Below are 14,576 nucleotides of genomic sequence, written 5' to 3'. Positions count from 1 at the left end.
TCTCCTTCAAAAAAGTGTTGTCCTCAATGCTTGAGTAGTTTTGGATACTTTTGCATAAAATTCTCATCCTCCCATGTGGAATCTTCAGTGGATAAGTTCTTCCACTTGATAAGATACTCTGAAATTGAACGATTTCGTAGCTGTCGAGTTCTTGTTTCTGTGACTGCTTCCAATTCCAATATAATTTTTCCTTCCTCGTCAAGTTCTGGCAATATTGTTTGAATTGGGAGCTTGTCGCCTATAACCTTCTTTAAACATGAAACATGGAAAACTGGGTGCAACCGAGAAGCTGCAGGAAGCTCCAATTTGTATGCCATAGTACCAATCTTTTGCAACACCTTGTACGGACCATAATACTTTGGTGATAATTTATTATCCTTCTTAGCTTGCTTGAGGGACATTTGCTTATATGGTTGTAGCCGTAGGAATACCCAATCACCTACATCAAAACTTCTTTCACTGCGATGTTGATCTACCTGTTGTTTCATTCTATTCTATGCCAACACGAGGTTATCCTTTAAGAGTTGGAGGACTTGTTGTTGATGTTCGATGTGATGTTCCACTTCCTGAACCTTAGAATTTTCTCTTAAATATGATGTGATGGATGGTTGTTGATACCCATAAAGTGCCATAAATGGGGTCATTTTTGTTGCTATATGGAAGGAAGTGTTATACCACCATTCAGCTAGAGGCAACCATTTGACCCATTGTGTCTGTTTATCAGATACAAAGCAATGAATATATCCTTCCAAACATTTGTTTACTATCACAATTTTCCCATCAGATTGAGGATGATAAGATGAGCTATGAGCTAACTGAGTACCAAGACAAGAAAATAATTCTGTCCAAAAATTTCTAGTGAAAATGGGATCTCTGTCACTTACAATAATCTTTGGGTTTCCATGTAGCTTTTGAATTGTTTCCATAAATGCAGTAGAAATTGTACTGGCTTTAAATGGATGTGATAATGCACAAAAGTGTGCATACTTGGTAAGTCTTTCAACTACCACCATGATGACACTCTTTCCCTCAGACTTGGGTAAAACTGTGATAAAATCCATTGAAACCTCCTCCCAACGTTGGCTTGGAATGGATAAAGGTTGTAATAGACCCGGTGTCTTAATTGTTTCAACTTTATTTTGTTGGCAAACCAAACATTCTGCCACAAACTTTTGAATATCTGATTTAAGGCCATCCCAAAAAAATTCCTTCTTAACCCTGTGGTAAGTTTTTAAAAATCCTGAGTGCCCTCCTAAGGGAGAAGTGTGCAATTCCATAAGAATCTTTTGTTTTAGCTGGGAATTCTTACAGAGGTATAAGCGATCTTTGTACCATAACGAATCATTTTGCCAGCTAAATGTATCAGACGTACTGGAATCTTGTTGTAACTTTCGAATAAGTGCCCACACTTCTTCGTCATTCTTCCATTCCTCCCTTGCTTTGTTTATCCAATCTGGTTGGATAATAGAAATGGCGCACAACAATGCTTCCACATCCTCATCCTTTCTTGAGAGTGCATCTGCCACCACATTTTGCTTCCCTTTTTTGTAGATGATTTCAAAGTCATAACCCAACATCTTTGTGACCCACTTTTGTTGCTCTTTAGAGGATAATCTTTGTTCTAAAAAGTATTTAAGGCTATCATGATCCATTTTTACCTTGAAGTGTCTTCCCATTAGGTAGGGTCGCCATTTCTTAAGTGCAATGAGTATTGCCAACATTTCCTTCTCATAAATAGCTTTGCTTAAAAACTTTCCCTTGATTGGAAAACTTTCAAAAGCAATGGGTCTTTCATCTTGCATTAGAACAACACCAATTCCATTTCCTGAAGCATCACATTCCACAATAAAGGTTTTTGTGAAGTCCGGTGTAGCTAAGACCGGTGCTTGGCACATTGCCTCTTTAAGATGTTCAAAGGCCTTTGTTGCTTCCGGAGTCCATGAAAATGCATCTTTCTTCAATAATGTTGTTAGAGGTGCTGCTATTCTCCCATAATTCTTAACAAACTTGCGATAATACCCTGTCAACCTGAGAAATCCTCGCAGATGCTTTATGGATGTGGGGATTTTCCATTCCTTAATGGCTTTAATTTTGCTAGGGTCTACCTTAACTCCTTCATGAGATACAATATGACCCAAATATTCCACCTCCTGGACTCCAAAGAAACATTTGGATCTTTTTGCATATAATTGTTTCTCCTTCAATAGTTGTAGCACCCTGTCAACATGTTCAACATGATCCTTCCAAGACTTGCTGTAGATTAGTATATCATCAAAAAATACTAACACAAATTTTCTAAGGAATGGTTTGAAAATTGAATTCATCAAACCTTGAAATGTTGAAGGTGCATTGGTAAGGCCAAAAGGCATGACCAAAAATTCATAATGACCCTCATGAGTTCTAAATGCTGTTTTCGGAATGTCTTCAATCTTCATTCTGATTTGATGATATCCCGAATGAAGATCCAACTTGGTGAAGTAAATTGATCCATGCAATTCATCCAGTAATTCATCAATGACAGGAATGGGGAACTTATCTTTAATAGTGAGCTTGTTGAGCTCCCTATAATCCGGACACATGCGCCATGATCCATCCTTCTTGTGCACCAATACTACTGGAGCAGAGAAAGAACTTTGACTCGGTTGAATTATACCAACCTCTAGCATTTCTGCAACCATATTTTCAATTTCACTCTTTTGGACATAAGGATATCTGTACGGCCTGATGTTTGGAGGAACACTTCCTGGAATCAGATGAATAGCATGATCATGATCACACATAGGTGGGAGACCTTTGGGAGTCTCAAATACCTTGGAATGATTGTCCAGGACTTTTTGGAGATCTGGAGAAATAGATGATTCCGATGTGGAAACATCTAGCGAGCATAATTGTGCAATTACACCTCTTTGCTCCCCTTTTAGAAGCTTTGTCATACCATTAGAGCTGATTATCTTTCCTGGTTTCCTTGCAATACCCCTTAATTCAACTTCCTTTCCTTCCGTAGAAAATTTCATGAAAAGTTCTTGAAAATTAAAAGCTATTGTACCCAGGGATTGTAGCCATTGGACTCCTAGTACAACATCAACACCTCCCATTGGAATAGAAAGCATTGGGCTAGTCAATACATATTCTCCCATGGATAGCTTGATATTATGGCACTTTCCAGAGCAATTTATTGTTCCTCCATTTGCAATCATCACTTGACACTCTGGTGCTGGATATAGGAAGCAATTCAATTCTTTTGCTACCTTACAATGAATAAAATTGTGGGTGCTTCCTGAATCAATCAAAACTATTACCTTTTTCTTCTTGATTTGTCCTTCTATCTTGATGGTTTGAGGAGTGGTAATTCCTGCCAATGCATTACAAGATATGGTCGGATTTATTTGTTCTTCATCTAGGCTTTGTTCCTGGAGTATATCCTCTTCTTTTGACCTTTCTTGCTCCTTTTCTTCTTCCTCTTCACAATCTATGTAGAATAATTTCTTCTCAGCACACTTATGACCTTTAGTGTATTTGCTATCACAACTGTAACAAAGCCCTTTTGCTCTTTTTTCTTCCAATTGTTGTGGTGTCAACCTTATAGGTTGTGGAAGACTAGGGGAAACAACACTTCCATCTTTATAGTTGTGAGTGGTATGCTTCCTGGTTGCCATAATTTTGCTTTCCATTTTTCTTGCTAACCTGAATGCCTTCTCTAATGAATCAGGTTCCCAAAGGCGAACATCATGTTGGATATTATCCTTTAAAGACCCTATGAACACATCAATCCTATGCTCCTCTGGAATATATTTTACCCTTATGTTCAATTTTTGGAACTCCTCAATGTGCTCCATTATTGAACCCTTTTGTTTGAGACTTATCAATTGGCTAAAAAAAGTGTTGCTTTTTGTATCCTCATAATGTGCTATCAATTCTTCCGTAAAAATTGCCCAAGTGATAAATTGTTTACGAGAGCAAAGCCATTGATACCATACAAACTGATTTGGTTCCAAATATAAAGTTGCCATACGTACCTTTTGTGTGTTTTGCACATTATTGAGATCGAAGAATTGCTCCATCTGTAATATCCATGTGGCAGGATCCTTGCCATCAAACTTCCTCATATCGATTTTTGGAATATGGTGAGTCTTCGATCCAACATTAGTGTCTATGAAATCATGATTAACATTTCTTTTATTCTCATCATGAGTTTCCTTTAGTACCCTTTCACCCTTAGTGCCCATTTCTTGTAGCAACTTATTCATATTTATCTTCAATTCGTCCATGTCTGTCTTCAAATCTATCTTCAAATCATCCATCTTAGCTTCCACATCAATCATCTTAGCTTCTAAGCCTTTCTTTAAACAGTCCATCTTAGCTTCTACACCTTTTTTTAAACCATCCATCTTAGCTTCTACATCTTTCTTTAAACCATCCATCTTAGATTCTGTTCCTTTTTGTGTAAGGGACAGTTGTTGCACTTGGTCTTGTAATTTTGATATATCATGTTGCATTTCTTCCTCTTCTTCATGAGTCATGCTAGATCTTTCAAGTTCCTTACTAGGTGTTTGAATTTTCTTTCCTCGGGGCATCAGTTACCAATAATAATGCTCTACTATGCCCTTTGAATTCCTTCAATAAATTTTCAATCCAAGCTTAAGCAAAAATTTAAGAAAATCTACACACCTTTTTTTCACTTTGTAGGAGCTCGATATTGCCTCTGATGTATCTCTGTACTTTCCTATCATCTAGTTCTGAATTTGTGACTTGTAGTAGCCCTATGTGTCCTCTTTCCAATTCCACAAGTCTGACCCAAATTGGATTCTCCAAGGAAGAGTTGTGCGAAATCTCCCACAGTGACTTGATTATAGACTAGTTCAGTAGAGCGAACTTGTACGACATGCCACGAGTCACTGTTTTGACCTCTGGATTTGAAAAATTCATACAAGAAACTATAGTCCTTCCTCTTTCTGTACCTTCTTACGAAATTTCAATCCGATCCCCAGAGAGAAAGTTATGACTATTTTCCCTAGGTCACCTGTTTGGAATGTAATTCAAGAGTCTGCAAAAATACCAACTTCCTCAGATCATATCTACGCAAATATAGTGCGAAAAGCTATGAAATTCGCACCCAAGGTTCAGCACGGTTTCTTCTCAAATGGGTTTTTTTTGCGACTTCTGAAACATCACAGAAAAAAATTTATAGCGAAAATTCCACGATGACCTGTTTGGAGCAGCGAAACCCTAGAATCCAAAGCTCTGATACCAAATGTTATGAAACCAGCTCAAGAAAAGATAGAAAAGATAGATCAACGCCTTAGAATTCAGCCAACCTCCTTTAAATTGCATAAGTGAACAATTCTTGGATTATTCAAATGACAAAACCTCCTTTCTATATATAGGAGTCTAAGGAGTCACAATATAATCCAGCAGACCTAACAATAATAATATAAAGCCACAAAAATAAAAATAGAAGGATTCTATGGGGCATAGTAATAACAATATGGGGGCAATAGGGGCACAACAATATTAATAAGGGGTATAACTACAATAGTAATGGGGTAATCACTAGTATTATAGGGACCCAACAAAGCAGCTCACATAGCAGTTTTGTGTCTTAGCCAAGCATTAGGGTTAGGGTTTTTGATGTGAAGGTGGAATTTTTTCATTTTTTGTGAAAGGGGGCTTGAAAGGAGTCTACAACATGATAAAAATTGTGTCAGCATCATCATCAACATGTGAAACTTGTTTAGATACCTCACTGTTGCTCAAAACCATGAAAAGAGGTGGCAATGCGCTTTCTTAATTGGCGTTGCGTTTTTGGCTGTAGATGAAATTATCAAAGTTGGGGGCTTTATATGATGGAAGAAATATTCTAAGGAGGAAGTTGTCCATGTCCAGGCCTGTTCACACGTGATGAAGTCATCAAGAAACCTAGATATTGATCAGATGTACTTCAACCATGGAGCGCTGTGCTTTTTTGCTACACTTTTGTCTTTTTGATGAATTAGGAGGTTGCACAACGCCGATGGTGCTCTTCGAGACAGTGATCATTTTGAACAAGTTTTTCAAATGAAAACTTCTTGTAATTTGTTTTTATGGTCTTGGTAAATGTAATGAAGCATATAATGAATCATAGGATTGATTTTGACTAAAAATTTAATGTAATATGCTTGGAAAATATTTAGTCAAAACAATCCCTAGTTTTAAGAAAACAATTCTATTTTCATTGCATTGACTAGAAACAAAAAAGCCTATTGAGGAATTCAGTCTTTTTCTTTAGTCTTGATGTTGAGGAGTTGGGAATGGTTCCACCATAGTCATTTTTAGTTTTCGACATTTCAAGTATAAATCAAGAAAAAGGTTGGTAAGGTTTGAGAAGAAAGAACACTGTGTGTATTGAATTTTCTTGATTTTTCCAGTGAATGAATGGACAAAGGCAAAATTTTAGAGGGATTCCTGTGTATCTTCTGCATCAATCATGCTTTGAAATATGTCTTCTTGTTTAGTTAAACAAATATATTGACTCAAAATTCACTTTAAATGGTGCTCCGTTTCAGTCTGCTACACATATATGTTTTTTGCTAAAATGACATTTAGAATTCATCCTGTTGTTTGACGCTCAACATGTAATTTTTCATTTATCTCCCAATCAACCTTCTACAACTATTTTGACTAAAAAACTCCAAAAAGACTAGCTAACTTTCCCTTGTAGAAGATCCCTCTCTCTCTTCATCCTCCCACTAGAAATTATCATCTTTATTAAATGTATTGCCCAATGGATCTCTCTTCTTTCCTGCCAAAAAATCTTCAAAATTTATATCCCACTGAACACTGTACCTAGCCTAACATATAAGTGATCAAACTTTTCATACAGAGAGAGCCCTCTCTAAAGTTGGAAGGGCTAGATTCTAACTTCCAAGTGGTTTGTGGTTACCTATGAATTTCTCTCCTCAACATAGGGAAATTATGGAGAGCTAACAAGATTTTTGCACGGGAGGTCGAGGGGTTAAAGCCCTCTGAGCGTGGTTGGACCTTATAAAAGTTTTGGCCAATCACCGAGGGTCATGTAGCACCCTCTCATTGGGCCATGTGGTGCCTTCTCATTGGTCCACTTAACAACATAATCAACCAATCAAAATGCGACACCTTATCGTGTAGGACGCTGCCACATGGTAGCATGTGATTGGTCCACTACACACCATTCCCTGCACAGTCACCTACTAATATCAGGAAGATGTCACTGTACACACTGCCTAGTCAGCGGCCCAGTCAACCTTGAAAGTTGACTTTTTAGTTGTTTGCCAAAAACTTCAGAACACAATTTTCACATACAATGTCAGATTGAGGTGATTCAAGAGTCGTTGGAATAAGAATGATGAGACATACGATTTGGCACTAGTTTTGGGTGATTATGAGAACTTTGATTTTTGAGAAAATTTTGATCCCCTAGATCATTTTGGATGATTCCTCCCCACTGGGAAGATTTTGGACCACCAAAATCTTGTTTTCACTTTGCAAGTAAGTGAGGATACAACTCCTTCACTTTCCCGATCTAAATCCACTTTGCCTTGCTTGGATTGGTGCCCTTGAGCCCCACTAAAATATACTCCACATTGCCTTTACGTGAAGTTCTAATCCTCTTGTAAAGAATTGAGTTTCGCTACAACCCATCTAAAAATTTAGGAGAAAAATCTTCAATAGATGGAATCTAAACATTATCTTCATGACCATCTTTCCTTTGTGGTTCATACAATATCCATATTAAAATATTTCCTTGCTAATATACTGTTGGCATTATGACACAGGTTTGGTGCTATGACACAGGTGTTGTCCTTGATGGCAACTCACTCAGATGACAGATCACAGTTTAGGCTCTCAGAATGAAGCAAAAAGAGAAATACGCAGGTTCCCCTTGACCAAGCCGTGTATACATGCGGGTTTGTCAACCAAAAGGCGCATATGCGTATACACACACTTTCACGCAAGGAAATGCGCGCACATGTTGGAGAATTTGGTTTTGGTCCATGGTATTTGGACCATGGTATTTTGACCCATGGTATTGGTCCAAGGTATCTTGTCCGAAGTGTTGACCCCAGGTATTTGGTCCAAGGTATTGATTCTAAGTGGTTTTGGACCATGGTATTGAGTAAGGCATAAGACTATAAAAGGAGGATGAGATCATTAGGAAAATACACTCAAGAAATTGAATATCTAATGAAGAGCAAGATCTAGAATACTGATCATTGGGTTATGGTGCATAGCTGGATCTGAATCAAGGAAGAACCTGAGCGCTTGAAGAAGGATAAGTTCTATTGATGGGTCAAGATCTTAAGGCTTGAAGAGAAGTATCTTTATGTGGTTTTGATCTTTTATCTGAATAATTGGCGCATGTTGTAATCTGTAAATCTGATGATCTGGGTATAACTGATGTTTGAATAGTTGTAAAGGTTAAATCATCTTTTACAGATCTGTACATAGGTTCATTACAGCAAGGGTGCATATACACGCCGGTTCAGCATTTCAAAATAGCGTATACGCAGGTTTGTCTTGAGCAAAGTGCATATGCACACAGGTTTGACACATTGAAGTAGCGTACACCTCATAAAATATGTTTTAGCTACCTTTGTTTGGTGTTGCAGTGTTCTAGGTTCTGGCTTGGCTTCTGGTTACTGTTACTGTGTTCTGGTTACAACATTCAGAAAAGTGATTGTTTGATTTAGTTTTGGTTGGTGCAAAGGAGATTGGTTGATGCAAAGGAGATTGGTTGATGCAGATATATTTGATGTTTGATTGATGTTATTGATGGATCCAGTCTGAAAATTTATGAAACGTGGTCCCTGGAAGAAAAGAGAAGGTTGTATCCTTCTGTAGGTCAACACCTACGTACTAGTAAACACATTAGCTAGTATAAGAGCTAGGGGGTTGTAGCTCCCTTCCAGGAGAAGCTAGAGAACGAGAGAAGGTTGTAGCCTTTTGCAGGTAGAAGCCTGCATACTGGTATAAGGCTGAACCAGTACAAAATTTGTAAAAAGAATTTTCTTATTAAAGAAAGATAGAGATGATTGCAGCAGGTGGTTTTCACCCACATTGGGTTTCCACCTTATATCTTGTGTTCATGTGTGTGATTTCCTGTTCTGTTTACTGCACCTGATTACTGGTTATATGGTTCTGATACACAGATTAAAGATCAACTAACTAAATTATAAGTTTGCAAGGTATACGCTGGTTGCTCTAAACACAGTTGCGTATACATGCAAGTTTCATTAACAAAAGTAGCGTATATAAATCTGTTTATGGAAATGAAATATTGTTAAATTGCTAATACTGATTCACCCCCCCTCTCAGTATTATTTCCAACAATTGGTATTAGAGCAGGTCCTTCAAAAGAAGCTTGATTGCTTGAAGGAAGATCTATCATCATGGGCAGCTACGAAAGAGAGGGATCCATTAGACCACCAATCTTTGAGATTAAAGATCAACTAACTAAATTATAAGTTTGCAAGGTATATGCTAGTTTCTTTAAACATAGTTGCGTATATACGCAAGTTTCATTAACAGAAGTAGTGTATATAAATCTGTTTATGGAAATGAAATATTGTTAAATTGCTAATACTGATTCACCTCCCCTTTTAGTATTATTTCTAACAATTGGTATCAGAGCAAGTCCTTCAGAAGAAGCTTGATCGTTTGAAGGAAGATCTATCATCATGGGCAACTAAGAAAGACAGGGATCCATTAGACCACCAATCTTTGATGGGAGCAACTTCGTCTATTGGAAGGTAAGAACCAAAACCTATCTTCAATCTCTTGGAACAAATGTTTGGGAAATCGTGGAAGGAGGATATACATTTCCATCAGCAATTCCTATAGATACGACAGGTAAAAAGCAGTATGAAACAAATGCCAAGGCTGTCAATACACTATTGGGGAGTCTGTCACAATCAGAATTTGTCAAGGTTATGTAGCTCAAAACCGCTAAATAAATATGGGACAAGATCGTTCTAAGCTATGAAGGAGACAATCAGGTAAAACGTGCAAAACTACAATCTCTCAGAATTCAATATGAAATTCTCAAAATAGACAATGATGAAAGTATGACTCATTACTCCCTACGTATAGATAAGATTGTTAATCGCATGAAAAACTTGGATGAAGAGATAAAAGAAGTTACTTTAGTTGAAAAGGTTTTAATATCCTTGTCTTCTAAGTTTGAATCAAATGTTTCTGCCATAGAAGAAAAGCAGGATCTTCAGAGTATGACTATGACACAACTGCACAGAATCCTAACTGCTGTTGAAATGAGAAAATGAGGTCCATCAAATATGAGATAAGCTGCATTCAAGGCTTCAGGAAGAGAAGAGATCAATGGATCGGGACACATTTCAGAAGGAGAGGAGGAAGCAAACTTTTTCAAAAACCTTCAACGAGGTTCTGAAAGATTCACAGGTAAACTACCTTTCAAATGCTTTGCTTGTGGAGGAGTCGGTCATTATGCAGCCAAATGTCCTCATAAAGATAAGCTTGATAAAGGTAAGGAACCGGCAAAATGGAATAGAAAACAGAATGTAAACAAGAAGAGCTACTATATGCATGAAGATAGCGATGGTTTATCAAATAGTGATGAAGATGAATATGGTAATGATTATAGACTTTTGATGGCTTTTGAAGATGATGATTTCTTGGATGCTTTAGATGAAGATGGTCTCTATGAAGAAATTTCTAAACTTAAAATCTGTTTAGAAGAAAAGAGTATGATTATAGATACTCTGACATTCCAACTTGCTGAAAGGGAAAAACACAATGAAAAGTTAGAATGTGAAATTGTGGGTCTAAGAAAAGATATTGAGAAAACAAAAGCTCTCAATCTTAGATTTGCGAAAGGATCAGAAAATTTAGATGAAATTATCAAAGTGCAACGTTCTCCTTTGATAAAGACAGGTCTTGGATATACTGAAGAAGCATCTCAAGCACAAAAGCCATCAACCTCCAAAAGCTATCTTGATGCAGCAAGGAGAAGTGAACAGGTTGACAATCATCAGCAAAGGCATAAAGTAGATCACCAGGTAAATCAGGTTCAATCTACTTCAAGGATGAATAGAAGCTATAACCAACCACAGGTAAATCATTCTCAATTTTCTTCAAGAATGAATGTCAATGGAAACTACAATCATCAGGTCAGTAGATTCGATAATCACAGGAATTTCTTTAATGGCCAATGTTTTTCATGTCATAACTTTGGACACAAAGCTGCTCAATGTGTTGCTTACAAGACCATCATGACTAGAGAAGCACGAAATCAAAGGAATGTGACTGGGATCATGAAAAGGACCTACAATAACTTTTCTGCTCTTGAAAATGAAATAGAATGCTCTATATGTAACAACTTCGGTCATGAAGATTCTGAATGTAGGAGTAAATTTCAGCAAACACCTCAGAAGGAACAAGCTTCATTGGGTCCCAAAACATGGAGAAAGAAAGAACCACAAACAAAAATATGTGGTATAGCCTTGTATGCAGAAGGACAAGAAAATTAGTGGTACATCAACAATGGATGCTTGAAACACATGACAGGTGATAAAGAAAAACTTCAGTCATATAATGCCTTAGAAAAAGAAAAGAAGGTCTCATTTGGTAATGACACTCCTGCAGTCATAAAAGGTAAAGGCTTTGTTCTCTTAAAAGAAAAGGTTAAAGCTGGAAATGTTATGTATGTTTATGGTCTAAAGCATAATTTTTTGAGTGTCTGTCAAATGTGTGATCAAGGAAATGAGGTAGTATTTCGATCAAATGGATGTGTTGTTCGTGAGCTTGATACAGTAGAAACATTGATAAAAGGTGTAAGAACTCCAAACAACCTGTACATACTCAAGGGGGGACAACAATAGTGCTACCTAAGCAAAAATGATGAACATTGGTTATGGCACAGAAGATTGGGGCATCTAAGTTTCTCTCAAATAAGAAAAGTATGCAGATACCAGGCTGTTTGTGATCTTCTTGATATCAACATTCCAGAGAATACAATATGCAAATCATTTCAATTTGGTAAGCAAACCAGAGAACATTTTCCTGAGAAGGAAGGATCAGCTAGTAAGCCTCTTGAACTTGTTCACACTGATTTATGTGGTCCATCTAGGAAAAAGTCACCTCATGGAGAAGAATAATTTATATTGTTCATTGACGACTTTTCTAGAATGTGTTGGATAGGACTTCTAAAGCATAAAGACGAAGCTTTTGAAAAGTTCAAAGCCTTCAAAGCCTTGGTTGAAAATGAATTAGATCTCAAAATCAAATGCCTCAGGTCCGATCGAGGAGGGGAATTTACCTCGGATGAATTCTTCGAATTCTGTGAAGAACATGGAATAAGAAGGGAATTCTCTACCGCAATAACTCCTCAGCAAAATGGAATGGTAGAAAGGATGAATAGAACTGTTCAACAAATGGCTCGTGCTATGCTAGATGAGTCTGGAACTCCTGCAACCTTCTGGGGTGAAGCTGCATTTGCTTCCGTCACTATTCTCAACAAAATAAACGTCCGGGTAAACGACACTCAAACTCCACATGAAATTTGGTATGGTAAGACTCCTACTGTAAAATACTTCAAAGTTTTTGGAAGCAAATGTTACATCAAAAGGACTGATGTAAAAATTGGCAAGTTTGAACCTAGAGCAGATGAAGGCATTCTCCTTGGTTACTCTTCCCGAAGTAAAGGGTATAAGTGTTATAATAAAAGATGGGAAAATTGTTGAAAGTATTGATGTTGTGGTTGATGAAGCAGGAAAAAATCCAAATCAGGTAAAAACCGAAGATTATGAAGAAGATGAGGACTATCCTTCCACATCAAATCAGACTAATTCTGAAGAAGAAACCAATGAGGCACCAGAAGAACAGATAAGGGTAGAAGAAAAGACTCCATCCAGGTATGTTCAGAAGAATCATCCAGAGACTCAAATTTTGGGGTAGAAAGAGGCAGATGTGTAGACAAGAAGAACTATTATAGAAACTTCAAGCTATCTAGCATTGCTTTCCTCCGTCGAACCGCAAAATGTAAATGAAGCATGCAAAGATGAATGTTGGGTCAAGGCCATGAATGAAGAACTTGAGCAGATTGAAAAGAATAATACTTGGGAATTGGTTCCTAGACCTAATGATAAGAATGTCATAGGAACCAAATGGATATTCAAAAACAAGTTGAATGAAAATGGAGAAGTTATTAGAAACAAGGCCAGAATTGTTTGTAAAGGGTATGCTCAACAAGAAGGTATAGACTTTGAAGAAACTTTTGCACCTGTTGCTAGACTTGAAGCCATAAGAATGTTCCTTGCTCTTTCTAGCTTTCAGAAGTTCAAAGTATATCAAATGGATGTGAAATCTACCTTTCTTAATGGAGACCTAGAAGAAGAAGTATATATTGAGCAACTAGACGGATTCATCCTTGGAAATGATCCAAAACTTGTATGCAGACTCAGAAAGGCTCTCTATGGTCTAAAAAAAGCTCCAAGGGCCTCGTATTATTGTCTTGACAAATATCTTCATCAACAAGGTTTTTCAAAAGGATCAGCTGAGAGCAATCTATATATAAAAATTGACAATGATAAATTGCTAATACTTGTTGTGTATGTTGATGATATCATTTTTGGTAGCACTGTAGAAGCCATGAGTCAAAACTTTTCTTTGGTAATGCAGAAAGAATTTGAAATGTCCCTGCTTGGTGAGCTCACATATTTTCTTGGTTTACAAGTTCAACAAAATAAAGATGGTATTTTTCTATCGCAAACCAAGTACCTCAAGAAGATCTTGAAGAAATATGGCATGTAAGATTCTAAACCAGTATGTACCCCTATGGTAACAAGATGCAGCCTCAGTGCAAATGATGAATCAACAGAAGTACATCAACCAACCTACAGATCCATGATTGGTAGTCTGCTCTATCTAATAGGAACCCAACCAGACATCATGCATGCAGTGGGAATAGTTGGAAGATTTCAAGCAAATCCAAAGGAAACACACCTTCAAGCAGTCAAAAGGATTTTCAAAAATCTTCAAGGAACACAAATTTGGTTTATGGTATCCTAGGGATACAGATCGTACACTTCATGCATATACAGATGCAGATTGGGCAAGAAGCATGGATGACAGAAAAAGCACTAGTGGTGGTGCATTCTATATGGGTTCCAGATTAGTATCTTGGTTCAATAAGAAACAAAGTTCAATTGCATTATCTACAGCTGAAGCAGAATATGTGGCTGCTGCATCTTGTTGCACACAACTCCTTTGGATGATGCAAACATTGCAAGACATTCAGATCACATGTACTCCACCCATCTCCATTCTATGTGATAATACAAGTGAAATCAGTATTTCAAAGAATCCATTCATGCATTCCAAGACCAAGCACATACCTATCAAATATCATTTTCTCCGTGAACAAGTTCTTGAACAAAAGGTCAAATTGGAGTATGTTCCCTCCAAAGAACAGGTTGCTGATATATTCACCAAACCACTACCCAGAGAGACATTTGAATATCTCAGACAGAAGCTGGGAGTAGTTGATGCATCATCTTGCTGTTGAAACCTATCTGATTCAGAGAAAA

The sequence above is a fragment of the Pinus tabuliformis genome, chromosome 5_1 (genome assembly GCF_031772625.1).
Source record: "Pinus tabuliformis cultivar Carrire ecotype Pingquan chromosome 5_1, CPIR1, whole genome shotgun sequence".
NCBI classification, from domain to species: Eukaryota; Viridiplantae; Streptophyta; class Pinopsida; order Pinales; family Pinaceae; genus Pinus; species Pinus tabuliformis.
This window is presented reverse-complemented; position numbering follows the sequence as displayed.